Source organism: Rattus norvegicus, chromosome 7 (genome assembly GCF_036323735.1).
Source record: "Rattus norvegicus strain BN/NHsdMcwi chromosome 7, GRCr8, whole genome shotgun sequence".
Taxonomy (NCBI): domain Eukaryota; kingdom Metazoa; phylum Chordata; class Mammalia; order Rodentia; family Muridae; genus Rattus; species Rattus norvegicus.
In genome coordinates, this window is record NC_086025.1 from 21,865,468 (window position 1) to 21,873,160 (window position 7,693).

Sequence of the window (7,693 nt, forward strand, 5' to 3'; positions counted from 1 at the left end):
CTCATCAACCTTGTCTTGCTACAAAGACAAATTCAAGAACTTTCTAACCAATTAATCCGTTTCTTTTACAGGTTTATCAACCACTGTCCACAGAATAGCCAGATGCAAACAACTGTCAAATGAGCCCCGAGACACCCCAAAATTGGCAACAACCCTAGCAGCAGGAAGCAGTTTAAGAGATCCAACACCCCCCCCACTTTCCCCTCTCTTTATAGTAAGAAAAAGAGAGGAATGTTAGCATCAGGTGCATCTGTGTTCAGCTAGAAGGGACTTCATAACAATCAGGCACCTTTACAGCCAGCTAGCTCCCAGACCCAGCGACACATCATCTCTAGGTGACAGTATAGCTCCTATGTCTGTCTCTTTGCATATGCACCATGGCCCCCACCACATGTCCCTTTATGTACGCATCAAGGCCCAGATAAAAGACTCATCGTCCTGCCTCCTCTCTCTTTCCTTCACCCTCTCCCAGAGGCTGCTTCTGACTCCTTCCCAATAAACCTCCCCCATAAGACTTGCCGCATGGTGTGATTTGCTCGGGACTACACCACTTATTTCTAACAATGATGATGCAGACACCCAAACTCATCTGCATGATCAGGATCTTTGGGTGGGGCAGACTTTACTGATCGCCACAATAGTTGAAGACAGAGATGATAAAAAATGGCCACTCCGGAGGCCACTATCTGCCATCAAATTAAGCATTATTTTGGGGAACTTCAACTTGCCACAAAAGAAATTTCTAAAAGAACAGATCGAATTGGATGAAGGCTGGGCGCCTTTGGAAGTCATGACAAAATTCAACAGGTTAAGCTGTCTGACAAGAGACTTCAATGCAAGAGTGCAGGCATTAAGTATGTCTGAGGCAGAACTCATGGAAGTCAGTGCAGAGGAAACCACACTTGGAGGCTCTCGGGCAAACACTCCCTGAAGTCACCGACAAGCATAAAAGTGATGTGAGAACCAGATCTGCTTCTATCAAATGCTTCCCAGCAGATGCAGCCCCTGAGGGCATAGGTCATAAAGGTCAGGTGACAAATACTCAGATGAGAACAACTTCACCCAGAACATGTAAGGGGACAGCATTTGCAATGTCTGATGGCATTTAGTCTGTAAAGAAGTCTGTGGAGATCCAGAAGTACAAAGGCACAAACTTGCCAACATGCTTTAAGTGTTACTTTGAAAAAGAGAGAGAGAGAGAGACAGAGACAGAGACAGAGACAGAGACAGAGAGACAGAGAGAGACAGAGAGACAGAGAGAGACAGAGAGGGACAGAGGGACAGGGACAGAGGGACAGGGACAGAGAGAGACACAGAGAGAGGGCAGACAGACAGGCACAGAGAAAGTAAGCTTAAACAAGAACACAGAGAAAAACACAAGAAGGACAGAAACAAGCTCTCAGGGTGCTTGCTTACTGATTTTTTTTTCGAGTGATTTAGATGCCCAGACACATAGAGAGAATTTACACACCCTCTTCTTAAACCAGGGTGAATAAAAGAGGCCGACATTTTCACAGAAGCAAAAGGCTAGGGGTGCGCAAATAACAGCACGCTAAAACTAAAGAGCGGAAACGTGACTTAGAACGTACTAGAAGGACGTGTGGGAAAGAAGTGACCGCAGAGGATCAGCAAGGATCCCTAAACAAAGGAGGTGAGAGGTCAGAGATTTAAAGGAGGGGAGATGGAGTTGCCCCTCCCAGGGCAGCTGAAGGACAGAGTCTGTTCCAGGAAGGAGCTGAGGTTTGGTGATGGGGTGTGGAGGGAGGGGTCAGGGAGGGGACAGATAGTAGGGGGTGATACAGGACCAAGGAAAGAAGAGATGGAAACCAGCAAGAACTCACATCAAAGCAGGAGAAAAGAGAGAATGGTACTAGAGGAGAGTTTAATAACAGCAATTTTCTTCACCCTGGTTAGATTTATAAAGTGTCTTTATCTTTGGAGGCTTTTAAGAAGAAAGGTGAATTCAGTTCAGCACCCACTGGTGCATCAAGGAAGCTTTTAGAGTATATAGTTCTGTTTGCGTACAGACGCCTCAGAGACGAGATGCATCCTCTTAATTTAGCCTTGGTGCTATGGGAGTGTATTGGACTTGCAAAATATATATACTATATAAAAGTTGAAAATAATTTTTAAAAAGAGGAGATGAATTAAGGTAAGACATTTGGCATCAACTGTGGACAACACACACACACACACACACACACACACACACAAATACAAAAACAAAACAACAACAAAAACCCCTGTATACTCCAAACTGACTCAAACTGTGGGAAAATGCTATATATATATATCACTACAACTTTTAAAGAGGTGTGCGTTTTATTGGGTTTTTTATGTGTGTATCAGCAAGACAGTAAAGAGAGCATTACAAAATATTTATTTTTAAAAGAAAATACTATTAGAAGGAGAACAAGGTGTGTAGAGTTTTATGCCCTTGGTCCTTTTACAGCGTAGTTTATTTTGTCTGGAGACTTTCTGGCACCCCTTGGAATAGGCCCAGATACCTAGGCATCGCTGGCGAGGGACTGGGAGCCAAATAGAAGACTCTAGGGACTGAGAAATGTGAGTGTATTTGAGAGTTGGGCTGAGAGCCACACTCCCTGGGAGTCAGTTTGACTTGGGTCTGAGCTACCAAGTCTGCAAACATTTTATGTTTACAATGCTTCTCTGTGCTTTATGTAGTAAACAGGAGGGGGGAGGGGAAAACAGTCCAGAGTTGGTTTGGCCACTCAGGGACTTTCTGTCTGATTTGAGAGACAAGTCTTTCCTTCCCTGAACCCCTTTGCCCCATCTGTAATGCATGGCTAATCTACACCCATTTCTATTGCGAATGCTTCTTTTTCTATTAGATACTCGGATGGGCCAGGCACTTGGAACACACAAGACCCTTTAACCGTCTGTCACTCCGTCTTCACAAGCGTCCTGTGAGTCAGGCATGATCCCTATGACACAAATTAGGAAGACAAGGCAGATGACATCAGCGTCTGCTCTACTCTTCCTTCTGTTGTTACGACAAAAAAAAAATTTTAATAATTAACTAACTTTAAAATGTTAAAAACTGACAAGAAGCCACTTAGAGAACAAGTTTATTTATTTTTAAGTTCTAAAGTCCAGGTTATAGTCTACCATTGTCGGGAGATCACAACGGTAGGAGCTTGACGCAGCTGGTCACATCCCACATCTCTGGTCACAGAGAAATGCATGCATACACAGCAGAGAGAAATGCACACTTGAGTGAATGAATGCATGCTGCTTGAGGACTTGCTAACACACAACTTTCTTCACTCTTCTACAGTTCAGGAACCAGCTCAGAAAATGGTGCCTTTCACCCTCAGGGTGGATCTTCCCACCACATTAGTTCAGATAAGACTGTCTTCCACAGACATGCCCCCAGGGCAATCCCTCACTGACTCTCTGGCCAGGTTGACAAAAGTCATCATCACAGCTGCATGGCGACTTCCTCCTGGCTCACTTTCCAGGACACTTACTTGGCTGCCTGTGGCTCCCTGGGGCCTCGAGGGGGCTTGCCCACATAAGACAGCCTGGAATGGCTGACCCCAGGAAGAGCTCTCAGCCGGCAAGAGCTGGATATTGATGTTCGTGAGTACATTTCCCAGACCTCTGCAAGAAGATGACCCAAGATGTTTTATGCACAGACGCAGTGCCATGGTGGAGTTGAGATAAAATTATCCTCTTGGATGATTTCTTCTTCATGCAGCCTAAGAGCAGCTCCCAGACAGACTGAGTGCACACAAAAGGTCAGGTTTGCATTCAGTCAAATGTAAAGTACCCACTTGGTGCCTCAGCTGAGCCTCTGGTGAAGACCCACTAAGACCCACTTGGTGCCTTGGCTGAGCCCCTGGTGAAGACCCACTAAGACCCACTTGGTGCCTCGTCCTGGATTTTCTACCTTATAACTTGCCCAGTTGTTGATGAAACCATGGGGATGAACATGAGGGTTTCCTTATACATCTCGGTCACAGCCCTGCCCCTGGATCTTCACGTCAGCCCTGTGGAGGACAAGTGGTGAGTTGTGGAATCATTTGGCAGGAAATGGAGACTTAGGGCCTTGTGCAAGGTGACTGCTTTATAAAGCCCCACCCCGCCAGGGTACTTCTCCACTTCAGATCCGTTCACTGGCTTCCTCTCCCCCTTTGGGGGGCATCTCTGAATGATACTGTTCAAGTTCTGCCTCCCCCTGGCCTATTTTGGGGCTCAACCCATAGAAGGCCAAAAAGAAAAGGAATGAGCACCTTATGCTGTATGTTCCTCCTCAAATGGGTTATCCTGCATCCAACTACTTCAACTGACACCGGCAAAACCCACTGGACTTGCGTAAGTCTTAAGAGGGAAGAAATGCTCTCAGTTTATTAAAACTCCAGAATGCTTTGCAATCATTCATGGCTAGTAGCTATTTACAACTTCTGGCTGTTGAAGAGACCAGAATGTTTTGCCCATGCCGTGGCAAATCATACCTTCCTTACATATATTTTTTTCTCTAGAATGCCTGGAGGTACCATTTCCGTCCTGTTGAAACCCAGACCTGCCTGGAGGTCCTAGTGACCTGGTAAGAGGGCAGAAAATCTAATATTTATGGAGCAGATGACATTTTCTGAGCAGTGGGCTAAGTCCTTTCCTCTCCAGCAAAGTGGTGAAGCCAGTATTCTCAGTTCACAAAATAAACAACTTGAGACTGAGAAATGAAATGGGACTGGGATAACAGGGACTGTGGCTTCAGGTCACTTAGACTTTGCAGTCCCCTTGCCACATAAACCACACTGTTGCTGCCTTAACCTGCACAAATAACCACAGAGGCCAGAGCCCTCCAATCTTGTCCTGGTCACCGAGAAGGCCAAGAATGCTGACGCCCAGTGCCCAGGGTGAGGGCGTAACATCTTTGTGGCAAAAGGGCTTTCCATGAATGGAAACAGCCTTCCCTTCTGCTGGAGGAGGCAGGATTTCACATGAATGTGTGATGCCTGGCCTGGAGCCAAGAATAAGAGCAGGAAATGGGAGCCCAAGTGAGATAACCGCCCTGGACATGGGGGGAGGGGCAAGATAAACAGAGGCCATTCAGTTTTGCCAAGCATCAGAAAACCCAGAAGATTAGGGACGGCCTTTGGGGAGGCGCAGAGACGTTAGGGAAAGGGGAGCAGCCTTGGTGAGGAGGTTAAGTGCTGGCAGAGCCATTAATGGGGGGAACAAATGGGTCGGAAACCGCGGGTTGAGGCAAAACCCAAGAGCAGGCATTTGAAACGTTAAAAAAAAAATAGTACTGCGTGCACACGCGCGCACAGGGGCCGGCGTTTGTGCTCAGCGGCCGAAAATGTCTGACAGGACGATTTAGAATGGGAAACACATGGGGTCAGAGGCAGCCACAATTGGGTTTAGCAGATTGAGACTAGGCAACTTGTCCCTGTGGGCATTTGGGAAGAGAGGAGGAGGAGGACACGGAGGAGGGGGGAGGGGGGCTACTTAGAAGAGAGAGGAGAGTCCAGAATTCTAAATGCAAGACATGAGGATGGATCAGTCCAGCAGGCTTTTCCCCAATACTTGACAATTATGAATGAAGTCAAAAGTTCTAGTTGGATCGTGTGCCCCACTGGGAGATAGCCAACCTCCAACTCAGATACTAGAAATTCTTGACAATTTCCAACCACTTAACCCCCCTATTCCCACCACTTTACAGGGACTCTGATTGTCCCAGCCACTCTGCCATCCTCGTACAGGATTTGGAAACTGAGGCACATAGAGCTCCCTGTAACTTACCCATGGTCATACATGTTGCTGATGGAGAGCCAAGAAAAGAAATCCAGGGTGTCTTTTTCCCTTCCATGACCCCATGGTGAATCCCAAAGTGTGGGCTTTCAAAATGGTTCAATTCTCTCTCTCTCTCTCTCTCTCTCTCTCTCTCTCTCTCTCTCTCTCTCTCTCATTTCAGAACAGAAAACAGACATGGAATTGGAACAAATGCCTCCTTCAGAAAAGGTGGCCCTGGACTTTGATTTGAGCCCAGTAGTACCCGGAAGGAGAAATCTTGAAGGCTTCTGAATTCGGCTATTCCATCTCAGGACCAGCAACTTGACTCCTCAAAGCCCTCAGAATCCCAGAGAGCAGGGAGGCACATATTTTTCCAAGCCCAGTAGCACATATTCCAACTATCCACATAGTCATTTATTCATTCAATAAACATTTATCAAACTGCTATTTGCTGCCAAGGACCGTGTGCGATGAAAATATTTTTCCAATATTCTAAAAGGTGCTTGGTTCGTGCTTCCTTAAGGTTTGCTTTTGCTTTTGCTTCTTCGTTTTTAGCACGTTTCCACTTAATTCTCTGCGGCAGGTCCTCCAGTGTCCCCTCCAAAGCCTTGGCTCAGCTCATAAGCAGTACCCTGCTCTCTTTAAAACACTTATGGTGGTACAACAGCCCTGTCTTCTTTCCAGTGGTGATTGTTTTCTCCTCGGTCACCCTGGCAGCTGGGGGAGGCCTTCTCTTTAGCAAATACGAACAGTGAAAGCTCTTTATACTCTGTTCTCTGAGCTGAAAAAGGAAATTGAAAGAGTGCTAGAGGGGAAAAAAACCCATGAATTTGACTGGATTTATTAAATATCTAAAAACCTGGGAGGAGACCATGAAACAAAATTTTCAAATACCAAAACATTCTGGGTCGATGTGGGACCGAGTGCCAGGTTCATTCTGACCGACCAACTCATCCCTGTCCGCTGAACTGCAGTTAGGAGGAAGCATTCATAATTTCCCATGATCCTGTGTGCCTGCTGGGTGACTCAAATACATGCCCCACTGGCAGGGCCTTAGAGGAGACAAGGATATCATGGGTGTCTATCTGAGGACTCAGCTGAGATGCGTGGAGGATCTCTCCTCCAAGGGGATAATAATCTGGGCTTCTTCATACCATGGGAGGTGTCTCAGTAGCAAGGGTGGGCAAGCAATAATACATGGACACTTTTAGAGCCTTCTGCTACCCCTGTTACCAGATCAAATGACACAGACAGCCCTAACTCAAGCAGTGGAACCAGATGCCCATCTTCACTGTGGGAGCTGAAAAAACAGTGCTCATTTCCTTTTCTCTCAGCAGCATACATTTGTGCCAACTGGTACCATCAACTTCCAGCCTATCCAGAAATTGCTTCTTCCTTTCTCCCCTCTCTCTGGGACTCTTCCTTTTCATGGGGGCATCACAGAATGGTAACTGCCTGTTTTAGTCTCTGCTGACTTCTATAATAAGGTGTTGGGATGCTCAGATTGCAAACAACGGAAAAAAATTTCTCGTAGTTCTGGAGAGTCTACAAGTCAGGTTATGGTGAAAGCCCTGCCTCCTTTGGGTCACAACTGCCTGTGTGTGTGTGTGTGTGTGTGTGTGTGTGTGTGTGTGTGTGTGTGTTGTGTGCTGTGCGTGCATGCATGTGTATTGTTTAATTGTTGTTGGTCTTCTTTGATTGGGGATTTTATGTGTAAATGAGTGTGGTGTGCACGCATGCATATATGCATATACACATATGTACATATATGTATGTACATATGTTTCAATGTATGTACATATGTTTCAGTGTATGTAGGCACACACAGGAGAGTGAATGTATGTGCATACAAGTGACAGCCAAAGGTTAACATCCTGGTGTCTTCTTCAACTCATCCCTACCTTTGTACTCTGAGGCAGAGTCTCTCACT

The 7,693-nt window shown here is 46.2% G+C and overlaps 1 long non-coding RNA gene across 2 annotated transcripts; it reads left to right on the plus strand.

The window, feature by feature from the left end:
• The first annotated feature begins 4,139 nt into the window (after positions 1–4,139).
• Positions 4,140–6,221, plus strand: LOC120093844 (uncharacterized). Of its 2 annotated transcripts, XR_005487598.2 has the most exons (3): positions 4,140–4,338; positions 4,506–4,570; positions 5,945–6,221. It is a non-coding gene; the product is annotated as an uncharacterized LOC120093844 (long non-coding RNA). The 2 variants fall into 2 exon arrangements; XR_010053127.1 differs by lacking the exon at positions 4,506–4,570.
• Positions 6,222–7,693: the final 1,472 nt, after the last annotated feature.